This window comes from Mus musculus, chromosome 12 (genome assembly GCF_000001635.26).
Source record: "Mus musculus strain C57BL/6J chromosome 12, GRCm38.p6 C57BL/6J".
NCBI lineage: Eukaryota > Metazoa > Chordata > Mammalia > Rodentia > Muridae > Mus > Mus musculus.
The window spans coordinates 12,817,544-12,832,500 of record NC_000078.6 but is presented as its reverse complement, the minus strand read 5'-3'; the positions used below and the strand labels follow the sequence as shown (position 1 = coordinate 12,832,500).

Below are 14,957 nucleotides of genomic sequence, written 5' to 3'. Positions count from 1 at the left end.
TGCACAGGAGGATCTCTCTCTGTTTGAGGCCAGCCTTGTCCACATACAGAATTGTGTTTATCCAGGTTGATACTGTGAGGCCTTGTCTCAAAACCAACCAACAAACAGCAACACAAAATACCTACAAAATCTTGAAGGCTCTGCTCCTTTGTTGTCTGCTACTCTGAGCTCATTCTGAGCCTAGGTCCTTCAGGGATTTTCATTTTCTTCTCAGAAGACTGATATAATATGCCATCTCTTCAGAGCACTGAAATCTTGATGCGAGCTAACCCGTTGTGCATCATGTCCTTTTCTTCTAAATATTACTAAATTTTTATGTATTTATTATTATCGCATGGGTATGATATGTGAGAGTGGGTGTACATATGCTATGTCATAGCTGTGTGGAAGTCAAAGGACCACTTGGTGAAGATGATTCTCTTCTACCGTTAAGCACATTCTGGGGATTGAATGTCAGTCATCGCTTTGCTCAATACGTGCTTTATCCACTGTGCCATCTTACTGCCTCCTCCCTCTTTGGGTGACAGGGTCTCATGAAGCTCAGGCTAGCATCAGACTTGCTCTGTAGCTATAAATCTGACCCTGATCTTCCAGCCCCTACTCCCATGTGTCTGCACATGGATTTCAGGTGTGCACCACCACACCCAGTTCTCTTTCTAAACCTTTTATGCAAAATAGCTACTGATTTGTTCATTTCCTCTCCTCTGACTTCTCTTTCTCTAATTACCAGTAATCAGATAACTGAGTAGACTAGATTGATCTCAGCATTTTATCTTTTCTCTACTAAGTCCCATCACTTTGCAAATGAAAATACCTGTAATCTAGAAGTTCCAGTAACATTATTTTTCTGGTCTTTCTGCTGCATTTTTGTATTTTAGCTGCTTTGTTTATTCAGAGTCATAATTTGCAGAAGAGCGCAGAGGAAATGTCTTTGATGACCTGAAGCTGTGATGTTTAGCTTTGAAATGTCTCTGAACCTTAATTACTGATGTCAGCTTCTCCACCCTCTAGTTCCACCCCAGCTTGACAGCTGAGGAGGCTGTTTCCCAGAGAGAAGCAGGACTTTCTGGAAAGTGACTTAGCTAAAGTAGGTTGGCATTTCTTCTTAATCCCAAGGCATCTTCTTCCCGTTGCAGCACCCGTGCCTTTCCTGTGCTTAGCATCCTAAAAATTGATTGCAATTCCAGTAAAGGACACTTAGCAGGCCAGGCGTGGCAGCGCACACCTTTAATCCCAGCACTCGGGAGGCAGAGGCAGGCAGATTTCTGAGTTCCAGAGGCCAGCCTGGTCTACAGAGTGAGTTCCAGGACAGTCAGGGCTACACAGAGAAACCCTGTCTCGAAAAACAAACAAACAAACAAACAAACAAAAAGACACTTAGCAGGCACTTCAGAGTGACATTGATAATTTCCAACTGCTTGCTGCTTTGTCTTTACAAAATAGGCACCCAAAATAAAAGCAAGTGACCGTCACTTAAAAGCAAGACTTGATCCAGATCACTCATTCCCGTGTGGAAACAGTTACACAAATTTTTTATAGTCCCATAACAAAAGAAAGTAAGAAGTTAATATGCTTGTCCGATACATCGGTGGAAACATTAGGTAGGTAGGTGAGTTACAGGCTCTGTGTAAAGGTAACTTTTCAGTTGTACTTGTGGCCCGGGAGACTTACTGCTGAATAAACTCCCCCTGCATTGCTTGCACTCAGCTGAAACTGCCTGCTCTCAATCAGACATCACTTTCAAACATGGGAGCTTCCTTTCACACACTAACCTTACCTCTACATTGTTGGGATTAAAAGTGGGAACTAAGGGGTTATCTGTATTCCAGCTAGATCACACTGTCATCTAGGGCACATCTGCTTTATAGCTGTATCACGTAGCTCTAGAAGGTCTTTGGATGTGATTGCTTGCCAGGACAGACAAGTTACTGGATTAAATTTTCTCTACAACTCTGCTATGATATATATATATATATACTTTTTGGTACTATTTAGTGACATCCATAGATTTAGGGTTATAGAGAGCCAGTGGTCTGCTATTTCACCTAATAATAAAAAGGTGATGTTGGATCAGACACAAAGGGAGGATATGAATGTCTATTAAAGATACTAAAGAGAGCCCAAGATAAATTTGCCTTTAAAAAATAGATTGATTGATTGATTGATTAATTGATTGATTTTATTTAATTTATAAGTACATACCCTGTAGCTGTCTGTCTTCAGACACACTAGAAGAGGGTATTTGATCCCATTACAGATGGTCATGAGCCACCATGTGGCTGCTGGGAATTGAACTCAGGATCTCTGGAAGAACACTCAGTGCTCTTAACTGCTGAGCTGCTTTTCAAATTATAGGCTCTAATTTTTCTCTGGGCTATGCTGGACCTTGATATCTTGTGGAAGAAGGTTCAAGAAGGGAAAAACAGATAGCTCAGAGACTTCTTTCATCTCCCTGATGGGCCTCACCTAGATTTGCTTTATTTAGTTTATCTGTCTGTCTGTCTGTCTATCTGATCTTTCTCCGCCCCCACAAATTTGGCTTTTAATTTGCAACATTCTAGCACTTTACAGTCAGTCCATAGGATAGCCAGCAGAGGTGTAGCTTTTTCAAGGAACCTCAGTGGACCAAACCAATGTCATTTCTGTCTCTCACAGGTGATGGGGCATGTCACCTTTCTAGGCCTGGAGAGAGTAGGTCATTGCTTTTCAAATTATAGGCCCTAATTTTTCTCTGGGCTATGCTGGACCTTGATATCTTGTGGAAGAAGGTTGAAAAAGGGAGAAAAAAAAGATAGCTCAGGGACTTCTTACATCTCCCTGATGGGCCTCACCTAGATTTGTTTTACTTAGCTTTCTTGCTTGCTTGCTTGCTTTCTCTTTCTTTCTTTTCTTTTCTTTTCTTTCTTTCTTTCTTTCTTTCTTTCTTTCTTTCTTTCTTTCTTAAGTTCTCTCTTTTCTTTTCTCTTCTCTTCTCTTCTCCTCTTTCTTCTTTCTTCCTTCCTTCCTTCCTTCCTTCCTTCCTTCCTTCCTTCCTTCCTTCTCCCCCAACCCCTGAGACAAGATTTCTCCATGTAGCCCTGGCTGTCCTTGAACTCTGTAGACCAGGCTGGCCTCGAACTCAGTGATATACCTGCCTCTGCTTCCTGAGTGCTGGGACTAAAGACTTGTGCCACCACCTCTTGGACTGTAGGATTTCTTTTTGAGTTAAAATAAAAAGTTTTAACATGTGTGTTGTTAAACAAGAATCCTTCATCACAATTTAATACAATATTTATTAACAAGTCATGTGTATGCTGGGAAAATAAATTTCCTCTACATATAAAACTACATAAGTTTTTATTAACGAATAACTGATCTGTGACTGGGGAGATGGCTCAGTGGGTGATGAGTGCTTTCATGCAAGCCTGAGAACCTCAGTGTAGAGCCCAAGCATCTATGTAAAAGCTGAGCACAGTTGCACACAGCTGTAACCCAGTGGTGACAGCCGGTGAAGACAGCAGACTCCAGGGACTCGCTGGCCAGCCAATGTCACTGAAAAGGAGAGAGTTCCATTAGACTCTTGTTATAACTACTCAAAATAATAATAATAATAATAGAAATAAAATGGGAGAGATAAAGCAAGACATTCTTTGTCAACTTCTAACTTCATACCTGTATGCAAGGCTGTGTGTGTATACACATACATGCATACATACATACACACACACATGGATTTCTGGTTAATTGTGTGTTAAATTCTGTTATACTCTTTTCTCACAGAGTATCCTGCATTTTCTGTGTATGTCAGTTTGTGGCTCTCCTGATAGGAACTGGGCACTCAGACTATTGTCTACTTCTGTAACTATCAATTCACTGGAGAGAAGGAAGATTGCTTCCAGTACCCCACCCCCACCCCGCCCCAGGCCACAGGCTTTGGCTTCCAGACAATGCACATTGGGCACTGAGTTTAAATAAAGCCGTCACCAGCCCAAGGACAGTCTCAAGAGAGGTAACTGTCCCTGTCCTCTGCAATTGTTGCTAGAGAGCAATTTGCCCTTGAATCCTCTGCCAGTCCTAAACTGACAATTTCATTTCCCTCCAACCCCGCCTCCTGCCTCTAAGATCTGCTGAAACAGCGAGTTTGGTCTGAGAAGGCGGCAGATAATAGGTAGACTCCATCCATCCATCAGCCACTATGGTCACAGACACCAGAGTTTCCTTTTGTCTCCTGGTACCCCTGAGGATGCAGGCTGGGGACCTGGGGTGTTTGCCCAGCCTTTGTGTGCATATGCTTTGAACACCATCCCTCTGTTTACCTCCCTGCCTTCAGCCCTGACTGTTTCCTACCTTGCAAGGGCTCAGGCCGCGAAGTCAGCCCACATTAAGACCCAACATCGAAATGTCACAATTCGAATGATCAGGATTCAAAAAGTCCAGGGACACTGGCTGCTCTGTTGGGTCCTGTTTAGTCTGAGGGTAATGAAGAGCTCACAGATGACCTGATTTCATTAAAGTAGGTCAGACTCAGCTGAAAAGAGGCTGACTCTCACCCAGTTACACAGCCAGCCCCTCCCGCCTCCCTCCTCCACCACCCACCCCCACCCCAGGGCCTGAATGCTTTCTGGGAATTAATGCTGAGTTTTGTCAATACAGTAGCGAAATCTCCGTGGAATAATTGGACCTTCCCCTTCGGCTTCTGTTTGTGCCGGGTGAGGCCAGGCCTGGGAGAGAAGGGATGGGCTTTCTCGAGGGATGTCTGATGTAGTTGTAGCCCTTTGCTCCCGGAGCTAAACATTGTACATTATTTTATCTTAGCTAAGTGCCACATTGGTGGAAGCCGGAGAATAGACTTAGAGGGGAGTTACCATGTTGAAACACTTTCTACATGCCTAGCCTGGCCAGTAGCACATAGCCCTCTGCAGCCTCCTAAAGCTTCCGGTGGAGTACCAGAGGGAGGGCGGAGTTGGAGGTGGATATTCCAGGCAGCTGGAGTAGGCGGGGCTATTTATCTTCTTCTTGTCCCGTTCTAGGGACTAATACTCTTGCTAGGCATTTCCAGGCAGGCAGAGAATAGATCATCTATATACACAGAAGAAACTGTTTCAGACCCACAGACAGCCCGGATTGTCTGAGAACGCTTACATGTTATACCAGACTAAGTACCTGTAGTCTTTTCATGCCTTGTAAACACCGCTTTCTTAGCTCCACAGCATCTCAAAAACGGCAAATGGAAAAGCTGAGGTTGGGGTTAAGCCAACAAAGTAAAGATACAAGACTTCAACTCCCTGTGTGGGTTTGAATATAAATGGCCCCCAGAGATCCCTTTACTTGAATCCTTGGTGGGTATGGAGTGACAATACTTGACAGGGATTGGAAGGTGTGGCTGTTGGGGAAGGTGTTGGCATTCTTTCTAGGTTCCTCCCAACAGTTACCTGGCAATAGCCAAGAAGGCCGGACTTATTATCAAAGGCCCCTCCTTGCTCTCTCTGACCCTCCTCTCTCCTTGACCCCTTTCCCTCTCTTTCCCCTTTTTTCTCCCCCTCTCCCTCCATGTATTCCTGCTCTCTCTCTCTCTCTCTCTCCCCCCACTCTCCTCCCCTTTCAACTCCCCTTCCCATGCCCTAAATAAACTCTATTCTATACTATACCTGTCGAAAGGCTGGTACCTCAGGAGCAAGGGATGCCTCAGCATGGGCCCACCAAGGCACCCCTCCCACCTCACCATACCTCGCTCTACCAAACATATTTTTTTTTTTTATAAAACACAACAGTAGGTGTGGCCTTGTTGGAAACGGAAATGTGTCACTGGAGATTCCTTTGAATCTGACCCAAGTCAGGTGCAGTGTCCTTCCTGCTGCCTGCAGTTTCAGGTGTAGAACTCCCAGCTCCTCCTTAGGCATGCTTCCATGCTCCCTGCTGTGATAATGGGCTAAACCTCTGAAACTGTAAGCAAGCCCCAATGAAATGTTTTTCTCTATAAGAGTTGCCATGGTTGTGGTGTCTCTTCATAGCAATAGAACACTAAGACACATTGTTTCTGCCCATGCCCTTTCCAGTGTGGCCTCTCTCTGGCTCACAACGTTTAGGGAATAGACTGTGTCTACCCTGTGATGCCAGGGACTTTGCGGCAAGGATCAAAGGTTGGGAATCTGGAGCCCCAGGTTCTGTTCCCAGCATCCACAGTGTGGGTCACACAGTCTGTAACTCTAGTCCCAGGGGATAAACCGAGACTTCTGCTCTCTTTGGGCACCAGGCACAAACACGGTGCACATACACATGCAGGCCAAGTACTTGTACACATAAAACAATAAAATAAAGAAATTAAAAAATAAAATCAAAGGTTGGGTGTAGAAGCATCCCAAGACCGGCTTGGTCACAGGCCTGGTGGTTGATGCTGGCAGTTGGATGGCTCCGGTTGGGAGGAGTGCCTCAATTCCTCCCATGTGGAGCAGATGGGTTCCGTGGGAGCATCTGGGGCTCCATCCCAGCCTGATGGCCGTGTTCCCAGTATGAGTGTCCCAGAGAGAAGCAGGCTACCGATGAGTAGCCCATTCCACCTAGCCTGGAAAGCCACACAGCATCATCTTCACACATTGTATTAGACAGTTTTCATTTGGAGCAAATCACTACACTTGGCTTATGTTCATAGGAGATGAAGAAATGAACCCAAGCATCTTTTCCCTTGTCCGTTTGTGATACTGAGGATCATGGAAGCCAGGACTTTTCACACTAGAGGCCTTCTGTCCACTGAGCTACAATCCTATCCCAAACTCAGCCTGAGAGAACTGACTTCCTAAAGAGCACTTTGGGCCAGAACTTCAGCTGTGCCTCCTGTTCGCTTTTTATTATCTTTCTTTCTCTCTTTTTAAAAACAAGCAAACAGGCTGGGCAGTGGTGGCGCATGCCTTTAATCCCAGCACTTGGGAGACAGAGGCAGGTGGATTTCTGAGTTCAAAGCCATACTGGTCTACAGAGTGAGTTCCAGGATAGCCAGGGCTACACAGAGAAACCCTATCTTAAAAAACCAAAAAATAAAAAATAAAAAACAAAACAAAAAAGCAAGCAAGCAAACAAACAAACCCACAATCCTGACAGCTGTTATCATTGTACTGCAAAATAGCAGGAGGCTGAAAGGCCCATAGTAGGACTGGTTCATAGTAGGCCAACGCCAAAAGTAACACTTTCTGCTTGTTTTTTTTTTTTTTTTTTTTTTTTTTTTTTTTTTTTTTTTCCGAGACAGGGTTTCTCTGTATAGCCCTGGCTGTCCTGGAACTCACTTTGTAGACCAGGCTGGCCTCAAACTCAGAAATCCGCCCACCTCTGCCTCCTGAGTGCTGGGATTAAAGGCGTGCGCCACCACACCTGGCACTTGTTTTGGTTTTTAATACTAGTGTTCAACCAGAAGGCAGAGAACACGGTCAGAAACTTATTGAATACTTATTTCCTAAAAGAGAATTAGTTACTATTAGAAATAATAAAATCCATAAGTGGAAAGAATGACTACTTTTGTTGTTTGTTTGTTTGTTCATTTAAGGCCCCACCCCAGGCTTTATATTAGCTGCTCCATGTCCTTTGTCCAGTCTTCTGGGGCGGGGGGGGGGGGGGGGGCTGAGATTCCAGAAGTGAACAAACCACCCTCCCATTTTTTCATTTCTCCAACCTTAAGTCCTGACAACTATCCAGACCCATGAGCCTGCTGACCATTGTGCACCTTCTTCTGTCTTGGGCTCTGGCTGGGCATCGTCACCCATGGGTTTGCTCCATGGTGATTTCTACTCTGGGTGGATGCCACAGAAGAGAAGGTGACTCACAGGAACGCTGAGACAAGGAAGACATCCCAGGGCTTTAATTATGAAGGATCCCACAGATGCCCAGCAAGTCCCTAAAACATGAGCCATCCTCCGTATTTCCACAGAGCGGCTGTGGACCTCGGGGTCCATTGGCGTCTGGTCTGGGAAACACAGGGTTGAGCACACAAGTCCAAAGTCAGGAGCAGACATGTATGGTGGCATGTATATGACATGTGCTCTGTTCCCCCATAGATATCACCTTTCTTAGCCAGCTTTTCACTTTTTAGGACAGACTAAATTTGGACAATTCTGATTACTGGGTGGCAGAGTCAGTTTGCCCAATTAAACTTTTTAATTTTTCAACATGAATGTGAAATGCGAGGGGTGTTCTGATGAAACTCTCCCCTCGTTCTGTCCACCCTTCTGCTTGAGCCCTCTCCCCTCTCCTCCTGCCTCTCCCTGTGCCCTTCCATGCCCAGGGGTTTCTGGTTCATGTCCATGTCTCATGCATCCCATTAGTCTCCTCTAAAGTCCCCTCTCTTCCCTTCATGGTTTAGTTCCTATTCTTGCGACCTTCACCCAAGCTCAAACCCATATCAAACTTTAAAGTTAAAATTCTGAATATGAGGAAAAACATGAGCTATTTATCTTTCTGAATTTGGGTTACCTTAGGAAAACAATTTCCAGATTCATCAGTTTTCTGAAAGTTTCATTTTTCTTTCGAGGCGAATAAAATTCTATTCTGTATATGTGACACATTTTGTTACCCGGGCATCTGCTATTGGGCACAACAGCTGTTTCTAGTTCTTTGCTGTTGTGAATAAGGAATGGTAAGCACGGACGTGTAAGTGTCTCTATGGGAGGATACAGACTCTCTCCGACCATTGAATTTTAAGGCATTACTTTGATATTTTTCCGTATTCCTTCCTTCTTTCCTTTCTTGTTCCTTCCTTCTTTCCTTTCTTTTCATTTATTCAGACATGATGACAAGGTTTCTCTGTGTAAGCCTGACTGTCCTAGGACTCACTCTGTAGACCAGTCTGGCCTGGACCTCAACAGTCCCACTGGCCTCTTACTCCTAAGTGATGTGATCAGTGTGGGACATTACATGCAGCTGCTTTGACATTCTTTCTCTTGGGGATAGTGAACTATAAGTATACACTGTCACCAAGACACTGACAATCACCCCAAAAGACTTCATTCATAGAAACTGAAGAAGCATGTCACATGAGACAAAATCTACATCATGTACATACCGAGACACCTGCCTAGGCCACTCCACATTGGCACATAAGAACAAAGTACAGGTTCATCCCAAGGTAATACTCATTTATCCTTCCACACTGCTATCCAATACAGGAGAAACTCATGTATGAACTATAAAAAAGTCAGAAGCCATCACATCTCCAAACCAAGCAGTTTTTGAACCTCCCCAACCTCCATAAGCATAAAACATTAAGCATTGACATACTTTACAAAGCAATTTATTTATATCAGAAAGTCGCATGTGGCCTCAGTAAGGTCACTTAGATGCCTTTGGCTTCTTTAAATAGAATCAGAAGGCAGCAAAAAAGGAACTATTTCCTCTAAGGTTATTTAGCAAAATTCAAATGAAAGAGGAAATGCACATTTGGTGGGGAGTTCATCACCTTACTGAACTAGAAAGTGTGGCCCAATTTCACCCTCCCCCTGCCTCCCGACCCATTCCTCTTCTCCGTCTCATAATTCTAAGCCAAGACAATAGGAGTCATGTGATATGAAGGAGAAATTGGGCCAGTTAAAAATAGAAGGCACACTCCTCTGACCAAGTTCATTAAAATGCTGAAGTTTCATTGTTGATTGCTATTAATCTATGTCTGCCTGATACTTGCAAGAGGCAACAGATGATGAGAGATTCTGAGGACTGGAGTCACTCTTCTCCCTCCATCCTTTGGTCTCTGGTTTGGCCCTGGCTGACATCATTGTGTAACCCAAATCACTGACATGAGTTGCTTGGATGCTGGTCCACCTTCCCCAATATCCACAGTTCTGAGTTAAGAAAGCTTTGCCTGGCTGCTCGCCCCTCCCAATAGGAAGCTTCACACTGGTCTCTCTCTCTCTCTCTCTCTCTCTCTCTCTCTCTCTCTCTCTCTCTCTGTGTGTGTGTGTGTGTGTGTGTGTGTGTGTGTGTGTGTGTCTGTGTCCTCAGTATTTCAGTTACATTTCACCTTGACCTTTGTACGCTCTGGACTCAAGTGTCTCAGCAGCTGTCTGCAGAAAGGGACCCTGTGGAAGCCCCGCTGGGATGCAACAGTTTGTCAAAAGGGCCAAGTCCTCACATCCTTCTTAGGCAATGCCTGCACCCAGGTAAGCAGGCACCATGGAGACTACATCGTGGAGGGCTAAGGGAGCGGGAGAGTGACCATTAGCTGATGGTTTGTTCCCTCTGAGAGTGGGTAGGAGCAGCCTTATGTTTGTTAGCTGATTTGTTTGATTTAGTATTCCTTCCCCTATTCCGTAAAAACAATAGCTATAGCTATGAGGGAAGGCTGGCTGGACACGAGATCCTCTCCTTTCAGTCCATCTTTATGCCGGGTACCCTTTCCTGAGGTTGTGGGTAGAGGTGTATATTCTGAGATTGGGTCCACCTGATAGAAGGTGTGAGTTGGGACAGGTGAGTTTAGGCTCTGCTGTTTCTTCTGACATTAACGTAGAGCTGTATCCATTCATCTTTAGAGTTGGGCCAGCAGTAGCCAACAAGAGTCCAGTAGATGAAAGCTCCAGTCTGACGGGGCAGCGAGCTGGGCCAGGATGTATGGCTGTAGACTGGTATCTTAATCTGACTCCCAAGTTTGTAGGCCAAGACAGCTACCTGAAGGATAGACTAGGCGCTGAGCCAGGATGGCGGGTTTCTCACGTTTGCTGCCCTACTGTGTCAAGTTCATATGTATGATAAAGAAAAGGTGGCTTTCAGCTTTGACTTTCCCATGCTAATCCCACCAAGAGCTCTCACCAGCTGGGCGGGAGGGCCCAGGAAGTGCTTAGCAACCACAGCTGCCTCACAGGCATAGATGGCTTCCTCCTTAGAGGAGCAGAAGGGGAGACAATGAGGAAGCACCTGCTTTTACCCTGGCTGTAAACTGAGGACTCTGAGCCCAGCCACTTCACCGTGCGCACTGTGCTGAGATGGCTTTTGGCAAGGTGTGCTGTGGCGGAAGCCCAAACCACAGCATCCTCACAAAGCAGGAATTTCTCAGCATTGTCCCAGCAGCAAGCCAAGGTGGCAGGTGAGGAGGCTTATGCCTAGCGCGGTTGACTCTATCTGCTCTCCAGGTGCAGTATCATGCTCCAGTGGTGGCTCGGGACAGCCCCAACTCCTACCCCCACTCCGGTAGTCACTTGGTGAGACTCTTTTGAGTGTGGCTGTCACAAAAGAACTAGGGAGCAAGAATGCTTGCTGGGAGGTATACGTGTAGGTGTAGGTATAGGGTGGGTGGTACAGTGAGCAAGAATGCTTGCGGGGTGGTATAGGTAATAGGTATAGGTATAAGCTGGTGTAGGTATAGGTACAGGTATAGGGTGGTATAGGGAGCAAGAGTACTTGCTGGGTGGTATAGGTGTAGGTATAGTGTGGTATAGGTATAGGCTGGTATAGGTATAGGTACAGGTATAAGGTGGTATAGGGAGCCAACAGTGCTTGCAGGGTAGTATAGGTATAGGTATAGGTATAGGTATAGGTATAGGTATAGGTGTAGGTGTAGGTGTAGGTGTAGGTGTAGGTGTAGGTATAGGTGTAGGTATAGGTACAGGTATAGGGTAGTATAGGGAGCAAGAATGCTTGTTGGGTGGTATAGGTGTAGGTATAGGGTGGTATAGGTATAGGCTGCTATAGGCATAGGACAGGTATAGGTACAGGTATAGGATGGCATAGGGAGCAAGAGTGCTTGCTAGGTGGTATAAAGGCCTTGGGGTTATTATGGGTGAGGTTAAAGGTGCATATGTATTTGCTACTTCCTTCTGTTGCCTGCAGGCATCACTTGTAAAGCTGGCTCTTAAACTCTTCAGGAAGCTGGAGAGGGCTATCTATATAGGATGTTCTACTCACTGAGGCAGAGAACAGAATCTGACACTATCTGTAGACTTTCTTTTCATTTTCTCCTGTTTCTCCCCCACCCCCACCTTCCATTTTCCTTTCTTCTCCCTCTCCCTATGGGTCTGCACATTTGGAAGCTAAGGGTTAATGTCAGCTGTCATCCTCAGTGACTCCCCACAGTAGATTTTGAGACAGGGTCTCCCACTGAACATGAATCACACTGAGGTCGGTCACTGTTTCATTTCTGTGAGGAGACACCATGACCATGGCAGCTCATAAAAGAATACACCTAACTGGGGCTTGCTCATAGTTTCAGAGGTTTAGTCCATTATCATTATGATGGGGAGCATGGAGAACAAGCAGGTATGGTGCTGGAGAGGTAGCTGAGAGCTATATCCTGATTATATCCTGATAATGGGGAGGGGGGGAGGGCTGGGCCTGACTTGGCATCTTCCCAACCTGCCTTTTTATGTCCAATCTGGGTTCTCTTGCCTTTTCGTGGTTCCAAAGCATAGGGTTGCTTGCTATAGGCTCTCTCCTACAACTGACCTTCTCACTCATCTCCCTCCCTCTCACTCCTTTCTCCACCCTTCCTCCTCCTCTCCACTAGTCTTCACCTAAAAATAGGACCCTGCCAGCAGTAAAAGAGCATGATAGTTTGAATGACAATGATCCCCTTAAGATCCTAGGGAGTGGCATTATTAGGAGGTGTGGTCTCGCTGGAGTAGGCGGGGCTTTGTTGGAGGAAATGGGTTACTGGAGGTAGGCTTTGAGGTCTGAGAAGCTCAAGCCCGCCTAGTAGTGAGTGGCTCACAGTTCACTTCATGCTGCCTGTGGATTAAGATGTAGAACTCTCAGTCCCTTATCCAGCACCATATCTGCTGGCACGCTGCAAAGTTTACCACCGTGACAGTGATGGACTAAACTTCTTAAACATAGCCAGCCCAATGAAATGTTTTCCTTCATAAGAGTTGTTGTAGTCATGGTGTCTCTTCATAGTAACAGAAACTCTGACTAAGACAAGGGGGATTTTAGGATTCTAATCTTGTCTCTGGATTCAAACTGAGGAAATCAAGATCATGGAAGAGGAAAAAAGGCTTCTTGACATTTCTAGGGATTTATTGAACCATCCCTAGAAAATGTGTAACATAGACAGAAATAAGTGTCTGAGTCCCAGTCACCTAATGTGTGATATACCCTTGATGTCCCAGTGGCCAAGTTATGATATACATGGCATGTACCTTATGGAGAGTGTGGCCTAGGTTTGATTTCTTATAAAATAGGGACATTTACTTGCCTTTGTTTTAGGGCTGTCCATAGCAGTGGGACAATGTATGCAAATGAGTGAATATATCACCTATCAAGAGTTGTATCAGTCTACATCCCCATCTGCTTCCAAAGGGGAGGAGAATACAGAAATTAGGATGCATAGCTTAGAGCCAGACAGTCAGGGTTCTAATCCTAGATCGGTTATGCCCTAGCTCTGTGATCTTGGGGGAGTTATTTTCTGTCCCTATTTCTTAAGTACTTCGTCTGTGTAATAAAGACAACACTTACATTGTCTCATAGGGCTGATGTAGAGATTACATGAAAACCAGACAAGCTGATCCGGAAGAACTATGACTAACTGGTGGTTTGAATGAAAAATATCCCCTATCGGCACAGGCAGGCATTTGAATAGCTGGTCCTCAGTTGGTTCCACTATTTGGGGAAGTTTGGATGCTACAGCCTTGCTGGAGGGCATGTGTCACTGCTAGGGTTAGAGTTTTGGAGTTTAAATTCCCCCCTTATTTCCAGCTTGCTCTCTTTGCTTCTTGCTTGTGTTTGAAGATGTGAGCTTCCTGCTGTGGCCACCATGCCTGCTACTTGCTACCATGATTCTACACCATGGTGGACTCTTACCTATCTGAAACCACAAGCCAAATAAGCCCTGTCTTCCATAGGTTACTTTTGGTCATGGTGTTTTATCACAGCAACAATAAAGGTAACAGACACACTACAATATCCATCAATGCTTACTGAGTGCTTGCTGCTGTTGCTGTCGAATAACCATTCATTGTTATGGTAATGTAATAATAATGTAATAACATAACTGCATCTTCCAGAATCTCAAAAGCCCAAGCTTCCAGTAGAAGGTTAGAAGTTAGGGGTTTAGAAGATGGTCAGTGGGAATGCTTACTGTTTGCTCAGTCTCGAGGATCTAAGTCCAAACCCAATACTTATGTATAAAGAAAGCCAGACATGGCAGTAATCCCAGTGTTGGGGAAGAGAGACCAGTGGATCTTGAGCCAGCCTACCTAAAATGCCATGCTTCAAGTTCCCTACTAAACCCTGTCTCAAGGCAATAAGGTTGAGAGTGACAAAGGCAAGCACTCCTGGCCTCAGATGGGTGGACACAAGTATGTACCTCCTACACGCATGCGCAAACAATACTACATATACTTCACTTTCTTCTAAAGTGAAAAAAGATTTAAATTTTTGGCTTAGTGGACAGTTCTTTGAGTTTGTCGTAGCTGGAGATGCCAGGGAAAGTGGTGAACCAACTACTTTTTGTGGAACACTGAAGAGAGGAGCCCTGTTGAAGGGTAAGGTGGAGCTAGTGTCCCCTCCATGTTCCCAAATAGCACTGGGAAGTTTTTTCAGTGTCTAAATAAATGTGTAAGAAGGCACCAGATGTCTTCTTGAATGAGTCAACCCTTCTCTCATCACATTCCCTCATTCAGAGGTTGATGTTTGGGGTCTTCCTCCATCACCCTCCACCCTATCTTTTTGTTTGTTTTGTTTTTGAGACGGGGTCTCTCACTGAACCCAAAGCTTGATAATTCAGCTAGCCTGGCTGCCCAGCCAGCCCCAGGGATCCTCCTGTGTCTGCCGCTCCAGAGCTGGAATGGTATGTGTTCTGGTACTCCTGGCTTTCACATGGGTGCTGGGAATCAGACTCAGGTCCTCATGCTGGTACAGTAAGCACTGAGCCACATCCCTAGACCTCTTATTATTTCTCCTATAAATAAGAAGAAAACACCTCAAATTGCTTCACCTCTATCCTGAATCAAGTTGCTTCAAATCAAGAGATCAGATCAAAACTTCACCTTGAACACTATGCAGAGCCAGGTCCT

General features: G+C 45.1%; 1 long non-coding RNA gene across 1 annotated transcript; it reads right to left on the bottom strand.

The window, feature by feature from the left end:
* Positions 1–3,252: 3,252 nt before the first annotated feature.
* Gm35155 (predicted gene, 35155) lies at positions 3,253–4,451 on the bottom strand. Its single transcript, NR_168469.1, has 2 exons — positions 4,327–4,451; positions 3,253–3,531 (listed from the first exon to the last, which is right to left on the bottom strand). It is a non-coding gene; the product is annotated as a predicted gene, 35155 (long non-coding RNA).
* Between the last annotated feature and the right edge of the window lie 10,506 nt (positions 4,452–14,957).